Source organism: Erithacus rubecula (genome assembly GCF_903797595.1).
Source record: "Erithacus rubecula genome assembly, chromosome: 19".
NCBI lineage: Eukaryota > Metazoa > Chordata > Aves > Passeriformes > Muscicapidae > Erithacus > Erithacus rubecula.
Genome location: NC_136671.1, coordinates 6,169,606 through 6,187,551, shown reverse-complemented (window position 1 = coordinate 6,187,551; position 17,946 = coordinate 6,169,606). Strand labels below are relative to the sequence as shown.

Sequence of the window (17,946 nt, the reverse complement as noted above, 5' to 3'; positions counted from 1 at the left end):
ATATTCTGAGGGCTATTCATCAAGGATAAAACTACAGAAAGAGAAATACAGGACTGTAAGGAAGTGCAGTGCAGGTCTAGAGCTGAATAATGGAAATTCCCAAGAATTTGCAATTTGGGGCTTGCTGGTGGCTTCACACACAAAGTTAATCCAATAAAGTGAATTGTCCTGTGCAACCTTTCCAGAACAGCAGCCTTTCCTTCACCAATAGGATTATCTTTAGGACCAATCATTGTATGCAATGCTGAATTATTCTGCCTTGGTGCACTATCAGCTGAATTTCCTATTTTCCATTTGCTATCTTTAGCAGAGCATTTTGTGGCCAGCCTGAAATGACAACCTTAGTGAAGACACAACAGAATGTTTTAGGTTCCACTGAAACACAAGTTAGTAAAATATAAACTGAGTGTATGCTGTTTACGGTCCTAAAACTTAGATTTGCTTCTAGTTAAAATTACACATGTGTTCCAAGTGTTTGTTTTTGTTACTTGTGTCAGGACTAGAATCCAAAATACCTAGGACTACATAACAGCTTTGGGAATATCACATTTTCAGCCCAATGGCTGGGTTTTGCTATAATGATTTTAGACTTCTTGAAAACACGGGAAAAGAATAAATTGGCAAAGTAGAAAAAAATGAAATGTAAAATCTCTTTGAAAGAATCTGAGCATACAGCGGTTGCAAAATAATCCACAGAAACATCTTTTTTTGGTGTGCCTTTGCTGAGAGCACTTCTTCTTCAATGCCAGGTTTAGAAATTTCCACCTTATTTCATGCTCTGATTAACCTAAAAGAGTTTTGCCTGCTCTGAGGTGAAGCACTGTGCTGTGCCAGAAGAGGCAAGAGCTCTACAGATGAGTAGAGGAGGAAAACATGCTCAACTTTTAGTGCAGCTCTCTCTTGTAGCAGAGAGAGGAGTTCCTGGCACATGACAGGTTACTTTGAGTCCAAAAGCTTGTACCAACCTCGACTTTGGCATGGCACCTGAATCAGCTTTGGGATATTTTACTGAAAATCTGAGTCCTTGCAAAATCTTTTACCCAAGGCCCAAGGTTGCCACAAAGCACCTCTGGGTCCCTGTGTTAGCCTGGGCATCAGCCTGACTTGTCTAGTTTGTGGAGAGAATGGAGCTTTAGCAGGTGGCCAAACTGATGCCATCAAATCTAAGTGTCAGATTCCAGGGGGAACAGCCTGCCCTGGCAAGGGCAGCAGGCTGGGCTGGGTGCTGCTGTCACTGAGCAGGTTTTTGGCTTAGCAAGTTCAGCAGGCATCTGGCAGGTATTCACAGAGTCTGTGGGGGGCTGACCCAGACAAATTTGACCTCCAGCATGCAGAGAACATCAGGGAAGTGTTCTGGTTTTACTGTCATATCCAGTAGGAAAAGCTTAGTAGTTTTGGGAGTGAGGCACTGTGTCCCTTTGAGCAGGAGTTTGGCAGGGAAGGCAGGGCAAAGAACTGTTCAGCTGGCTCCAGCTTTATTTAGAGAGTTTTTTGATTAAATGAAATCCAGGGGGACAATGCCCAAATAAAAGCAATGCTAGCTATGGCTGAAAAGAACAAGACTTTGTGGGAGTAATTTGGGGCCCTAAATAAGGGGTCTTATGCTGGTTTTATGTCGGGTGTAAATATCCCAGGACAGATTCCAACATAGTCCCCACAGGGTTTTGCTCACAAGACCCTCCCTGCAGATGATGGGCGAACAAGTACAATGTGGGATAATGACAGATTTTCAGTGTATTTCTGAAAGTCTTGGTTTAACTTCTTCTGCCTGGTATTATCAGGGCATCTTTGGACATGTGACTCTTCATCTCAAGTGTTTGCACTGCCTCCAACAGGCACAGTTGGGTGCTCACCACGGAGACATTAGATTCCATTTGAAGGCCAAATTGAAGTGTGGGTAATTACATTTCTCCATTTAAACTGCTGGTCAGTCTCAGCTGGATAAAATGTTCCCTTCCTAGCTGGAACTGTTGCCATGTCCTGGGAAACAGCTGCTGTGATAAAGTTAGGGGGCAGCTGCTGCGTGGACAGGACTGACGTATCGGTGACACGCAGCCGGTCAAGCCCAGGTGCCCGATGGCAGGAGCCACTGCTGCCGAGGGCTCGCTGGGAGCCACAAGAGCTTTCTGGGTTTTGGTTGAACAGCTTGAACCAGTGCCTGGCTGGTGAGAGAGTGGAGGGATGGAGAAAGGCTCAAAGCCCAGTGCAAGTGGGATTTGTGAGGCTGGGTGAGGGGCTGTGTACTGCCTGAAGCACTGCCTACAGTGCTTGATTTGGGACCCTGACACCAGTCTGGGTGCCCATTCTATTCAGAGCACGCTACCCCCACAATGTGATTCTGACATGGCTAAGTCTGCAAATGAGACCAAGTCCAAAGACATCTGAGGCAAAGACAAGCTGAGTCAATGGCCCAGCTTAGGAAAAGCTGGTGAAATACAGACTTGGCCCTTTTCCTTCCCTGCTGCACTGGTGAAGTGCACAGTTTCTCAAGTAGGTCTTTATAGCCGATCAAAGCGCCTGTGTGGCTTTTCAGGGGGTTGAGCTTCCACTCACAACCCAAGGTCCAGTTTAATAATGTAGCTTGTTAAATAAACAAGTGGATATGCAGAGCCCCAGCACTGTGACGATGGAGAAGATCCGGTGTTCTCTTCCCACTCCAGAGCCAGCTGTTGATGGACATCTGTCTGTAAAACATTGGGCCTTTTATTGTTTTTAATGCAAGAAATGCCTTTTCCTGGAGACCACCACTGAATACTGCTTTGCTAGAAAGGCTCCTTCACAATCCAAACAGAGAGCAAGTGAGCATAGAGGATCCATTACCCGAAAACTCAACAAAATCTTCCTCACCCATGAAAAGTGTATGCACAGTGGAGGACGATCTTGGGGATGGGGCTTGGAAGGGGGGGGAGCTGTTCCTGGAGGGTGGTGTTCTGGGACTCACCAGAGGAAAATACTTCCATTTTTCTATCCAATAACTCTACTGCCTAGCTAACAAAAATAATCCCTTATTAAAGATAACAGGAATCTGTTTTGTATAATGCATTCACTGAGATTGATGTGCTTCCAGTTTTCAGAGTTTCTATACCTTCAGAGAGACTAATAGCCACAATATCAGCATGATGGTGGGGACAAGCTCTTTAGCAGACATAGTTTGGGTTTATGATTTTATGTGTGCTTTTGAATTGCAGACTTAAATTTGATCTCAGCCATCAAAAGAGAGTTGTCAGGGTCTTAACCTGCCTGAACAGGTTACACACTCAGCCTTGCATTGCAGCCAAGGGGTGCATATGTGCAACCACCTCTTTTTACCCAGAACATGGAGCCATCTATCTGAATTCTCATCCTTTTATTTTATTGTATTTTATTTTGCTTATTTGTTTATTTGTTTCATGAAGAAAACATGGAAAACGCAAATGCCAGTAATGCATTCCTTTAACTGAGCCAAATTCTACATTCTCTCATGCTCTCAGATACCTCCATCAGCAGGAGTATTTTGTCTAGTGTGCAAAAAGCACAGTGGGCTCTTGGAGAAAGAAAGCTCAGCAGAGCCACTGCTACTGTTTCCCAGGGGGCTGCCCCAGAGCCCCTTTCTGTGGGACAGAGGCAGCCAGAGGATTACAAAAACACTGATTCTTCCACAAGTCCCCTAGGGTCCCCTCCACATTGGCACACATCTCTCACATCTGTTTTGTGTGGGAAGAAGTGATTTCAGTTTGACAGGTAAAATCAGGCATTCTTACAGATCAGTCCTGGAGTATTCATCAGTGGCAAGATAGATGCTAATTGCTGATGAGAAATGGTCCACCAGAACTGGCAAAGGCCTCAGCTCTGAGGTGCTAAATAACCCCAGTGCTTTTCTGGCAGGAAAGCAAAAATCTGCTTTTGTGCAATGGTCAGTAGAGGAGAACTCAACTGGAGCAACCTGGAGTAAGCAGAGGGACTCCCAGGGAGAAGATTAATGCAGGGGCTGGTTTACAGATTCACAGGATTGTGCCTGGGAAAGGTCTGCTTCAGGATAGGAAAGTTCCACCCATCTCATAATAGCTTTGGTTTGCCAAAGACAATTTGATGTCATCAAAGATGAGTTCACCCTTTATCTCTTCATGGCTTAAATTGCAGCTGAGTGACATTCTCACATTATGCAGGGACAAGTGCAGCAGAAATTCCTCCAGCTGAGGAACACTAAATTGCAGGGTCACCTTGTCAGTGTGGTGAGGACATCCCCTTTTGGCTCCCACCAAAGGCAGTTTGAGAGAGGCCTCAACTCACATGGTTCCTTCCCACGACTCGGCTCTTCCCTCCAAGCTCCCTGTGAATGGCAGGACCATGAAAGCACAGAACTTGGATATCCATCTCCCAGATTCTTTCATTCCTGTTTTCCATAGATGAAAAGCATGGTTTCATCCTGGTAACACCCAGGGGCTGGCACATTTCATCCTGGAGTTATTTCTTTTTTTTTTCTCTTAGGAGCAGTGATAAAAATAACCCCCAGGAAAAAATAAAACCAACCCTTGAAGGCCTGATGCAACCTTCACCCCCAGGAGCACCAGGACTGACAATGCATAATAAAGATCTGAGGTATCACCAAGAAAAATAGGAAGCAGCCAAAGAAAAAAAAGGGTCACCACAAGCCCACTGTAAACACCCTTGCTTTGCATGCATCTTGGCTATGCTGATGTGATTGCTAGCAGGCCAGTGTGACGCTGCATTTTCACTGCTACAGGTATTTATTTTACACTCTGGCTCTGAGTCTGAGCCTCTGAATGTAAAAACAATCAGAAGGCTGAAGTGTAAATTCTCCCTGCTGATTTATTTACTGTTGTGTTTTTATAGCACCACATGGCTCTAAGTTTGCACTGGGCCCATTCAACCAAAACCCATGTCATACACTTCCAGAGAAATGAATGACTTTATAAATTCTCTACAATAATAATCCCACGTACAGGAATGCATGCAGAGAACACCCAGACGGGGCTGGAATGTTTTAAGAATATAATATTGTGCTTTTTTGGTCAGGGAAACACATTTCTCTCAGGAATATGTGGTGTGGCCCAGGCTCCAGCCCTGTCTGCCTACCACCTGTAATAAGCCCTTTGGGAGATTTTAGTTCAGGCCACCCAAACTGTGAGCTGGGCAAAGAGACATCAGCACTACGAAGTTAACAGCCTTAATGAAGCCCGGCCCAGAGGAGACTCAAAACATCCACTGTAGGGAAAAAAAAAAGGAAAGAAAGAAAAGGCTTTGATAGGAAAAACATCTGATCCATGTTCTCTAATCTTTGCTTTGTTAGCTAAAGCATCTTTAAAAGGTTTAATAGCCCTGGAACAGGGATCTCTTTCTCTCCCCTTCAGAAATACCAATTAGAAGACCAGCAAACTACTTCCAGAATGTGGAGACTCTAAAAGAAATTAACTTTAGCTTGAGTGATCTGATTGCCTTTTTTTCACAAGCTATTTTTCCCCCCTGTTGTGTGGGTGAACAACAGTTTTCTCCTGGGAGAGAAACCAGCTCCACGTGCCAATACTGCTGATGGAAAAGGAAGGCAGTGAGGCAAGGAGAAGGGGAAAATGTATCAAATAAAGGGACAAGAAAACAAGAGGGTTTACTTTCTAAATACAACAGGAATGACACCTTTCTGGTGTAGCAGCCTGAGGAGTGAGTGTGATGTACACTGGCAAGAGGGAAGCAGCAGGCTGGGAACCAGCACCCAGTCACCAGCTGTGGGCAGGATCAGTGCATGGCCCCTGCAGCCCTGGCATGGAGGCAGCAAGGGATCAGCTGGGCTGGTCAGAGGTGCTGCTGATGGCCACAGATGACATTGTCTTTGCACTGCTCTATGGGAAGAGAAAACCTTCCCCAGAGTCTCGGTGGTGGGAGCCCATGTCTTTGCAGCACAGCTGGTGGCCGAGGGCTGTGCCTTGGTGCAGCACAGTAAGGCCAGCTCAGTTCTGCTGCCAGCAAACCTGGTCACAGAGCTCCTGGTGACACGCTGGGGACTGTGGGCCACACTTGCTCCTGGCCCAGGGTTTGGTGGTGGCAGAGATGTGTCTGCAGCCCGTGGGGCTCAGCCAAGGGGCAATCACCAGGTCAGTGTGGTTGTGCCACTGGAGGCCGTGCAGCCAGGCTGGAGCCCTGATGGTGATGGCTGTGCTCCCTCAGGGCAGCCCTCCCTGCTGGGCCATCCTGCAGCCCCACTCCAGTCACAGCTGTTACCAATGATAAACCCTCTCATCCTCACAGACCCGCCTAACCCAGAGCCTTAGAAGGGAAACATCTGAATAAGCTCCTGGCTCTGTTCATGAAATTCCTGGACATAGTCCATGCTAAGATCTTTTTCTCTGTAGCTGAGTATTTTCCTTTGCACCTCAGGGATGTTACAACAGCTGTTTGTAAACAGTTTGCATCCAAAGTTAGCAGAAGGGTGAGCAGAGGAATCATGTATCAACTTTGTCCTCTTGAACATCTAAAAACTGTTGCAGCTACATTGGCAGTGCCACGGCAGATTTAACAAGTCAGTTGAAAAGGCCAGTAGCCATCAGGGAACCATCCATGCCTGCCCCCACACAGGCAGGCTGGAGCAGGACTGTGGGATGCAGCCCTGAAGGTGCTGCTGCTGCTGGAGGCACACGCTGCCTCTGCTTGGCATGAAATTCACCTCAGAGCCTGTGGTCAGCTAGAATCTAGAAGGAAGTTTTCTGGGGAAGGAAGGAGGCAAAGGCTGATAAGAACTGTTGGAGTGAAGAAGCTTCAGGGCAAGTGTGTACTGGGTGTTGAGCACTTTGGAAAACCTGGTGTTCTTCTGCAAAATGCTAAGGTGGCCATGGGATGGCATAAAGCTGGACTTGAACCTAAGCCCTGACACCGCTCCCCATGCTCCCCAGCCCTGCACAGTATCCAGCCTTGGAAACAAGATAGTCCTTCCCTGTTCTCATTTCCACCGTGTGTCCCTGCTCTGAGCCTGCTGAGTTTTGCATTGAAAAGAGAAAACAAAAACAAAAACAAAAACAAAAACAAACAAACAAAAGCACTGTAATGGGGGAAGGATAAAATTTTGTCATTGCTGCATATAGGATATCCATGTTTCTGAAAGGTTTTTGCTTTCCTACACAGCCTGAAATGGACTGGCCACAGTGAGACCTCAGTCCTGTTACCACAGTGATCCCTGGAGACCTCAGCTGGTGTAAAAGGGGGCTCTGCAAATCTCAGTAGCCCTGATGCAAGACCTCAGATTTAGGACAGCTGAGTTTGTCATCCTCAGGAAGAGCCACAGGGGCCACAGCACCGGGCACAAGAGGGCTGGGGGGCATCTGCTGGTCATCTGTGTTGGCAAAGCTTTTTTTCCTCTTTTTCTTCTCAGACTGTGTTACCTGTCATCATCTCTGGGAAAAAGTGTATTTTAAGAGATGTCTTTGAAACTGCCCAGTGACAGGCTCCCATTTGTACATTGCTCAGAGTGCATTTGAATAAATCTAACCACAGCTTTTCCCAGAGGCTGTGCTTGCTCCCTCAGGCTTTTCTCAGAGATGCCTCAGCTGCCTGACTTCTCCCATTGTTGCAGGTGGCAGAATGCCTCCATGCTTATCCCTGCCAGCCCTGACTGACTGGTACTGTGTGCTGGCACACCCCATCTGTCCTGACAGATCCTCAAGTGTTTTTCTGGATGGGATGGATTGGCACAGTCCATCAGCAGAACCCAGAATTTTTCTTTCCATCCTTTACTGGCATTCTTTCAGGTGATGTTGGGAGGAACTTATTTGCTTTCTTCTCCAACTAACACTTTCCCTTGGCATTAAAAATATCAGCAATGGAGCTGACAGTGGCAACAATTTCAGAGTACTTTTTCCAGCTCCAGTGAAAGGTGAGTTATGACTCATTGTGCTCAGTCTGACACCAAATAATTCTGGGTGTAGATGTGTGTAGGATATGAAAGTGTTTTTTGCACGCAGCTGCTGAGGCTTCTGCAAATTTTCTGATGCTCTTGAAGGCAGCCTGAACTGAAACAGAAAGACAAAATCTATGACCTCTGCAGACCTCTGGCATACAACCAGCAGCAGGAGCTACCTGAGATGGGGCAAGAGGCTTTGTGGATTACTGGCCTGGTGTCAGGTTAGTGCCAGGCATTTGCTGTGGAGGGTCACTGCAGCTTTTTCTGTGCCAGATGCTTAGCTAAGGAACAAGCCACATGGTCCCAGGTACAGCCCTGAATGCTGGGGCTAGGTTAGGATATCAGCATGCACAAAGATGCTTATGGATGTCACACCCTGAAGCAAATTGAACAAAATATACATTGCAAATAATTGCTTGATAAGATAGGAGAAGCAGAGGGTAGGATGTGCCCTTGGGCTTTCCCACAGCATAAGGCAGAGGCAGGGAATTATTTTTACTTGCAATTGACCATGTCCAGCTCTTGTTTTCTCCTCTCCCAGCCACAGACTCTGCTTGGTACCAGATGCACTCTCTCCACTTGATGCTGCCCTGCTTTTGCAGCCTGACCCGTCAAACTGAAACAATACAGGACATGTTTTACAAGGTACTTCTGCAGTGGGGAGGGAGAATTTGTAATTTTATGGAGCTTGTAAATTGAACTTGTAAAGTCCTTTAAAGCCCATAGCTTGGGCATTTCATCCTACTGATGTTCAGGGATAAAGACCAGCAAGGGCAGAGGTGAAAGGGGCCAGATCCATTGCTGAGACAACTGCAGGCATTGGAGATTACAGAGGGAAGGAGTTTGGTGTAGTTTAATCACTAACTTTACAAAATTAGCCTTGACTGTCTCCCTTGCAGCTCTTGGGAGTCTCTCTGAGCTAGTTATAGCCTTGTGTCAATATGTGAGTACAAAAGACTCCAAGTCAGTGCAGCTGAGACAAGACCCAAAGAAGTGCTTTTGGCTTGCACTTCACCAAATATGGCAGCATCTGGGGACATAACTTACAGCTCTGGCAAATTTGGTTTGTGTGCCTCAAAGGCTGGGGTGAGAATCCCTGGCCTGCAATACCACAGGAGTATAAGGTACCTGCTGAAACAGCCCCAAGAAGGAATAAACAGTCATCTACTGCAAAGCACCAAGCATGAATGTAATTGAAGGCAAATTATAATAAGAGTGAGTATAACAGCAGGGCTTCTAATAAAGCCTGTTCTATGTCCTGAGCCAAGGGCTTTACCTGCCACTGTGGCTCTCTGCGAGGCAATTATTCCATGGGCAGCCAGGATGATTGATGGAGATATTCATTAAACACAAACCTGACACTTTGCTCTCTAAGCCCAAATAATCCAACCAGGCTGTCCCTGAACAGGGCACCCTCCCCTCGGCACGTTTTTCATGGGGGGTTTCAAAAGAAAAGCAGCAGTCAAGTAGCAGAGCCCAGACCCAACGGGGGGATGCTGGCTTGCTCCTGAGGGCCCAGGGCAGGTGCTCAGGCTGGAGCCAGCTGTGCACACACGGACCCTAAGCAGAGAGTATTAGGCTGTGACAGCTGCAGCTGGCTCTGAAATAAGCACCAAGCATGAAGAGATTATGATAGATTTTACTTGTATTATGAAACTGATTTTACATCATATATGAGGCAAAAAATGTCTGTCTCTCAAAGGAATGGAAATCCTTTTGCAGGACCAGAACTACCAACAGAGTCAAGCTCAGGACTGCTGGTGGGGGTCAGGCTAATGGAGCATCTTTGTGGCTGGTCTCACAGTGGCTGGTCCACAGCACACGGCATGGAAAAAAAGTCTGTATCTGATAGTCTAACTTCAGTTTGAGGGAAAAACAAGCTTTTATTCTTTCTCTCTTCTCTTCTGGAAAACAGTTTTCAATTTTCTTTGCTATTTTTGACCAAGAACCAGGCTGCTTTGATCCAGCTGTTTTTGTCTGCACTATAAGTAGGGGACAAACCAAGGAGGAAGGACTCATCTCTTCTCCCTTTATCATCAAAAGCAAGAGTCATAATTCCCATCTGGGACAATCGTGTTGTGTTTGCTGCACTTGTAGGATGAAGTGCACATCACATCCTTCCACATCCTTCTGAGCTGCTGGAAGGACCTGCCCATCTGTTTTAAATAGGCTTGGAAAGAAATGGCCTCAGAGCAGAGGGCAGGCAAAGTGATGGGTCCCCAGGGCAGCCCAGCCCAGGGCCCTTTCTGTCACTCCTCTACAAGTGGGGAAGTTTGGTCTGCAGTCAGCAATTCCTTTTGCCTTACAGATGTAAGTGCTAATTCATAAAGGGATCAATCTTACAGTGTTGAATAATACTAATGGCATAACTAGCACCACCTCATTAGTCCTCTAGTACCTGCCCCCCAGGACAACAGCGTGCAGGAGAATAAAAAACCAAGCTTTAAAAAACAAATCTCTAACTCTTTTACTACCAACTCTGCAGCTATTAACATGTCAAAGCTGCTAGTAAAGGGCCTCTGTTGCTGGTGAGAGGCTGTACAGCTGGTTGCAAACCTTTATGAATATACTGAACTATGTAAATCAGAAGCAAAAGAGTTATGTGCTCATTTCTGGAGCACATCACTTTTGTGTGACTGAAATACACCTAATTCCCCTTCAGTTAATATAAAAAAATCAATTTCCATATGAAAACTAAAGGAAAGCATTAGCATATGACTAAAGCAACAGATTATAACTTTAGACCTTTTAAAAATTTAGGTCATGTGTCTTAACAAAACTTCTAATTTTGGAGACCATAAAGTTTCTGCAAAATACTACCAATGTCTGCTACCTTCAACTGAAATTAATTTTAAAGAAAAGTTCCTCTGCTGAGAACTGGCATGACTTGGGCAGTGACCAGGACCCAGGACAGCTTAGTAACAATTCTCTGAGCAAGCTAAGGCCTGCTGGGAGCAGGTGAAAGGCTTGTTATAGGCACTTGGAGAAGGAAACTGTGGGATCTCAGTTGAGCTAATTGGCAGGTTTGTCTAAGGATGGATGATGCACCAGCACTGAGTCCCTGCTGGAGGCAAGAGACAGGCTTTGGCAGAGCTGTGGCTGGACTCAGTGATATCCCTGCACCATGCCAAAGCCCTGACTAGCAAGGGTAGTTGGTGGGAATCAGGGTCTCAGGCCATTTTGAAGTGCAAATATTCCAATAAGTGGATGTTTTTACTCTTTCAAAGCCAGTGAAATGCTTGTGGTTCCCAGGGCACATCTAACCCCCTGGGATGGTTCCTCACTTCCTGCAAACCAGGTGTCTGCATGGGGAAGCAGGATGCACCACAGCTTCAGGCCCTCCTCACGGCACTATTTAGTCACTGGGGTTATGGGAAATAGCCTGAACCATCCAGGAACTGACAGTGGACCCCATCCTGTTATCATGCTCTATGATGGCCTATCAGGAAATGACATAAATACCGTTGTTACACTCTATTTTATTTTCCATCACTGTGAAGCATCTTTTTGTTTTGTTTCAGCTGGCAGTAGGTGACCAATCACAGCACCCTGGCTCCCCACATCCTGCTAGGCAATGTCTGTCTCTGTCCCTCTGAGAATCGGGCAAAGGATGTGTGTTTGTCAGTGTTTTTTCTTGCTGCCCAGTGATGTTGCCCAGGTCAGGAAACAAATCTTTTGGGAAGGGGCAGGAAGGCAGGCTTTGATGTGCTGAGTGTGCTGAGTGTGCTGAGTGTCCACAGCGAGATGGGCACCGTGCGGCAGCCGGGACAAGCGCTGGGAGGATGAGCTCACCAGGCCTGGCTGTTTGGATCCACAGTGACTCCAGGTCACTGACCCCTTCCCTCTTGCAAACCTGCATCTGTCTGGAGTGACCTTTATGGCAACATTTTAAATTTAACTTTTGCACTCGGCATCCTGCCTATGCAAAGAGGGGAAGCTCCCTTTCCAAAGAAAGCTTTCCATCCTTGGAAATTCACTGCCAGTGAATTGCCTTCTGAGATTTACACACTGAACTGCTAACCAGGGAAGAGCCAGTGAATATAGGGAAGACATTCACCAGCTTAGTGCCATTGTCTTTCCCTGCTGTCATCACAAGCCCTTTGAGGACAGCAATATGGATATCATGGGTCTGACCAGCATTTGGCACTGAGCAGGCACCAGCCTGGTACCTAGGAGGAACCCTCTTACTCTTGACTGCTTTTCCTACCCAACAAACAGCCAGAGAAACCTGTCACTGGGTGATTTTCTGATTTACAATGGAACTATGGCAGAGTATTTCTAGCTCAGTTAACAGCTGTTTTGATAACTCCTAATTTCTCCCATAATCTGTATATTTTTGTCCCAGCTAGGGCATGGTCTGTGATATATGATGGAGAGCTTAGCCATTAATCATGCCCAAGTGAAAGTATAAACTGGTTTTATTAGTTTTTGGTGTGCCAGGTCACATAAATTAACTGGAGCATGTGTTTAATGTGTCCTGAGCAGTGTCTCCTACTTTTCCTGGTAAATGAACATGTCACCCAGGAACTTCCTCTATCTGCATCAGCAGCAGGACTACAAATACTCTTGTGCTACTCTTGGGGTAACTTTTGCCTACACTGCATTTAGGGCCTGCCTATCCCTGTGGAAGGGATTTTTACTATGACTGAAGTTTATAGATGAGGGAAAGGAAAGCAAAATGAGGTGACACAGTGGGTGTGCTGCCAGTGCAGGCAGCAGCAGGACACCAGCCTGTATCTCTTGAGTGAGACTCATGGGGCACAAGTGTGAGGCCAATGAAGACTTCCTGAAACTATTTCACTGCAACCCAGGATGCTCTTACATCTAAAACTCACCTGCTTAGAACAAAGCTATGAAAAAAACAGTGACTCAGCTCTTTATGGTTCCAGTGCACTTGCATTTCCTATAGTGCACTGTCACTATCACTCCAAGGGCTTGGGTTTTCTTGGAAGGAAAGGCTGTAACCAACTCATTAGCTGACCCTGGCATCCTGATTTGCATAGGATGCTTCTGCTCTCTGACTCTAGTGGTGATTATAAACACATGAAGGAGAGGGGTGAGGGTGGTGAAAGCCATTGTAACCACACATGGGGTGACGTGCTGACGGACGGGCTGTGGTTCAGGATCCCGGGCTCTGGGCAGCCTGCTGAGCTCCCACACAGTGCAGGAAACCCCCCAAAGCAGCTCAGCAGCTTTCCTGCAGGAATTCAGCTGTCCCCACAGGCTCCTCCCAACACAGAGCTGCTGCCACTGAGCAACAGAGAAAATATAATATTGCCTCTATGAAATGTTGTCATCCATCCCGGATCGGAGCCTGTGATCCTGCACGTGCAGTCTAGACTGTGTCTTAGTCCTGCAGCTCAGAGCCCCTGGACAGCCAAAGCCAGGGCAGCTGGAGCACAAAGTGGCTGTACTGTTTTTGTGTACTCCTGGCCCTTGAAGGGGGCAGAGACTGATCAGGTTCTCATACAGACTGGGGACTCGTTTGGGCTGATCTGGTCCAGGCTGGCTGCAAAGCCCCTGAGCTTGATCTGGTATCATGGGTGGCTCACACTCTCTCCTGACCTTAAATATCCTCTGTTGATTTTGTTTGGATACTCAAGTTTTACTCAAAATACCTTCCATTCTTCCTAGTGCTATCAGAAGAACCTTGGCATGAGAACCAGATGTGGTACTTGCTCTCCTGGCACCCATTCACTTACACACAGACTATTAATCTGTGCAGGAGCGTGTTATAAATTATTTGATATGTATGTAAATCCCAGAGCCAGAGTGCCGTTTTTGGCAGCCTCTTCCACAAGCTGATGTGCAAAACTCTTTTACTTGAAAACTGAAAATTATTTGCTGAGTCTCACACTTTCCATATGAACTCTGTGTGAAAGAGATGGACAACACCAGGCTAACCTGCCCCTTGTTTTGGGGAGCTGTCAGATCTTTCTCCTCCCTTGTTCCACATGAATGCAATTTTCTGTCTTATTCCCATCACTCTGATGTTTCCAAAATAGCTGCAGATAAGAGTCCATTGACTTGGTTGTCATGCAAGAGCTTTCACCATGATTTTTTCTATTATTGCTTCATTTTGTTTTGCTTTTGTCTTCTGATTCTACTTGCTCAGAGAAGCAAAGTGAGAGGGGATATACAGCTTTGAGGGAAGAAAGAATGATCTTAAACTCTAGACTCCTCAGTGCATTTGGACTTTTCCCTTTTAATTTACAAACACAGAAATACTTTACATGTAGGTTAGTAATGCCCAATGCATTAGCAAGAAAAAGACTCAGAATCTGAATATACTTATAAAGCCAGCAGTTATTTAGACAGGATGAATTAGATAATTTATTTTCCAATTTGAAGTTTTTATTTTCTAAATTAATTTCTGATGCAGACTAGGATGTCCCATCAAGGGAGAAGCAAGACTCCTTTTCTGGGTCTACAAAATGAACAGCCAAATAGTTCACAGAGAAAGGAAGATGTCTTTCCTAACACTGGCAATTAGCAGTTAACTTTGAGGTACCAGTGTTTTAGCATCAACCCATACATAGCATATCCTGTCTAGTGGTCTCTGCTCTAACTCAATAACTACCCTTCTCATGGATAAAAATGTTTGTGTTCTTAATAAAAAGTAACATTTATTATCCTATGGAAGTCTGGTTTCCAGTGTGTCTTTCAGAAATTATTCCTGTGATCTTGCCACAATGAAAAAAAAAATTTTCTTGCCATGTCCTTCTTTCTTTTGCCAATGGAAATAACTAACCTCTCATGTCCTTAAAAAGTCTCATATAGGCCCTGTGGTAACTAGTTTGGGAATTATTCTTGCAATTTCCTAGCTATTGACTTGGCACTGCTGGATATTTTACTGGTGCAGAAAATAAGGGGAGGAAGGGGTGTCCTTTTCAGCAGGTAAAAGGGACTGAAGAAATGTTTGAATAGTTACTTGGCACTTGCTCCAGTGCTTAAAAACACTCCTGTTTCCCGACTGGGCCCTATTTTTCTCCTAAAAACATTCCCTGATTCGTGACCTATTTGCAGGTGCCTGGGTTTTTGTTGGCTGAGTGTCCATGTCCTGAAGTGACATCGACTATTTGAGGATTTGTTTCTTGCCTTGCAAAGACATTTGGCCAGAGACCCCATGACCAGGGGCAGGTGACTGGGTTTGTTTTCTCATACAGAGGAGAGGGGATGCTGTGGAATGACTGCTGATGGAGGCTCACCCAACTCTGGCAGGTGCCTGGGTTGAGATCATGCTGGGAACTGGAATTGTTGCCAAGTTGGTGTGAGACAGGATCATCTCATCTGTCCTTTTCCCACCCAGCTGTTTTCTGTGAGGTGTTTGTCCTATCAGCTCACACACCAATGTTCTGAGCACCACAGCCATGTCCCAAATATGTCCTGCCCATGCTGGAGGCTCATATTTTCACTTTTACAAGCTGTTGTGTCTACTGGGACTTTTCCCAAGTTTTAAGTCCATTTATGACTGAGCAAGACCATGTTCAAGCTTGAAAATACCTCAAGGCTCTCTCAGGACTTTGTGTCTATCATGGTTCTAATGGTCTGGGCATGGGGTGACTGCTTTGTGCCAGCTCTTGTAGTGATTTCCTGGCTGCCACACTTCCATGTTACCTGTGGAGGTGAGCTTGCAGCAGTAATTTCTGTTAACTTCTCTTTTTCCATTTATCAATCTACAAGGAAACACAGTCAACGAAGGACAATCTCTCACTGTTTGCACAACAGTGATGAGCTGCACACTCCTCAGTTATGGGGAACCTAGAGCCCACTCAGACATATATATGTTCAAAAATGAGGGTTGAATCCTTTCTGTTCAGTGTTGTGTCAATCCACCCAAATTCCTTCTGAAAGCCAGGCCAGAAGCACTGATATGTCTAAAGAATTCATGTCAAAACTGTCCCCAAACCTGGAAACCCAAATGAGACACAGATTCCCTCTAGGAAGGTGTCAATACATGAAAGTGTGACACACAATGAAAAAGATTACTGGACAAAGAGCTCTGTTATCTTATTGCTTTGCAGCAAATATGGATTATATGTTTAACAGACTTCTATCCTACTGTTCTATAAGTCTCTCCAACAGGAAGACTTATTTTAACCAAACGGATCATACTTTTACTTGTTTTTCTAAGAGCAAACCATCTGTGCACTGGGAAAATTTTTATGGCCTATGAAAGAGTACTTATAGGTGCAAAATATCAACATTCCTGTAAAATTAAATTAATTACCTGTTGGGAACATGGATTCCTTTCTCCCTCGTTTAACTAGAATTCCCAGGTCTGCCCTCCAGTTCCCTTCGAAACTGGGAACTCAATCAGATTAATCAAGGCAAAAGGCATTTCCGCTCGCTATTCAAAACATTGCAACTCCCCTTTGTCCTTATCATGGAGCTGTTCAATCACTCACTGCCATAGAGGAATGGGATTGGCTGGGGGACAGGGACAATGCATGTGCTTCCTTTGACTCAGACCTACCTTCCTTCCCTTTAGTCACTGTAGCACCTTCTATTGCTTGGAGCCTAAAAGTAAAAGCTGCTCCAGAGGGATGCAGTGAGATGGTCCGAGCATGTGTACTTTTGAAGGACTCTAGATTATAATTTCACTGGCTCATCTTACTTGTAAGAGATCTTTCTTTTTTTTTTTTCTCTTTTTTTTCTGAGAATGATTACATGACTTTGTTAACTTTCTTTTATATTTCATGTGGCATCAACTATGCCCCATAGTTTGCCATCACATCCTTTGCTTTTGTTTGAAAAGAGTCTATAATATATCCCAGCAGATAGGTAAACTTTGGCAGGAATATGCTCAAAATTCAGTGATGAAGCATGAAGTATAATGGATAGCATGATGTGGAAGGAAGAGATGCAAAACAGACATAGCTCTGCAGGAAATTGCATAAAGTGAAGAAGCCACTTTAGTGTAGATCTGGGGAGACCTTTCTTTACAAAAATCAACTGATTCCTCAGAAAATAGTCTCTCTCACTTCTGAAAGCAATGGACTCTCAAACTCTCAGTTAGCATTTACCCTTCTGAAAACCATTTTAAAGTCAGAGGAATTTCAAAAGCAGCTCATCTGTTGATTATTTTAATCCCTAACTATAAATATGGAGAAGTCATAACCACAATGGTGGAATCCCTAGCAAAAGCCTTCCTAGCTGCTAAAACAGTTTAAGGATCTGTAAGGAAAAACTTTGCCAGTTTAGCTTGTGTAGCTGACCATGTACATGGTCCATGTCCATGACCATGTAGTGCCCTTCTGGTTATAGCCTTCATGAGTGTCTCTAGAAAAAACTGCATGTGAGAACATCAACTGCAAAGATGGACTGACCCCAGGTATGTCCCAGGTCTTGGGATAACACACTCCTCCACACTGCAGCCTCAGCCACTGGAGAAAACTCCCCATGCTCCTCGCAGCAATTGTGATTTAAAGCCATTAGAAACAGGAAGAGGCACAACAGACAGAGCTAGAAGTTATAATGTTTACATTCTTACAGTTGGCTCTGTAGTCTTGATGTAGTTGATTCAGGACAACACCTGCATTAAAGATGGAGAAGATTCATTGTGTACTCCAAGTCTCCAGTACAGAACCCTTCCTTACAATCCTGTGTGCCACTGGTGCCAGCAGAGTTTTGAATGTCTTGAACAATGGATTTCTTTTTCTCCCTTCTCTTGGAAGATGATTAGAACCCATCAGCTGAATGTCCTTTAGTTTTAAGGTATGGTTTAGCTTGAGCACACTCATGGTGTTTGGTATCAGTACAAGCCCACAGCCAGATGTATACATGGATCTGAGCTGGCTCAGCAGGAATTGCCTTCTGGGATGGTCTGACCAGGGAGTGGACAGTGTATGTTGGCATGTGGCTCACAAGAACTCGGCACCTTTAGGACAATTCTGTGGCTGTGTTCACACTGGAGGAGGAGTTTCCCCCTTTCTTTTTGTCCATGTGACACACACTGAAGGATCCCTGAAATATTAAAATAAACAGAAAGCTCGACTTGCAGAACCTGTCTGCTAAGCCAGGAATCACATTTCTGCTGCAGTTTCAAACCGTCATCCAGA

General features: G+C 45.3%; 1 protein-coding gene across 2 annotated transcripts in view; it reads right to left on the bottom strand.

The window, feature by feature from the left end:
• TBX1 (T-box transcription factor 1) overlaps positions 1-17,946 on the bottom strand; it is a 152,506-nt gene that overhangs the window by 31,054 nt on the left and 103,506 nt on the right. Inside the window, exon 1 of one of the 2 annotated variants that reach the window (XM_079322411.1) lies at positions 8,385-8,408. The exons of the other annotated variant lie outside the window; for it this stretch is intronic. The gene's annotated coding sequence lies outside the window, so the exon portion shown is untranslated. Of the gene's footprint in view, positions 1-8,384; positions 8,409-17,946 lie in introns of those variants that run through there. 2 annotated transcript variants of the gene reach the window in all.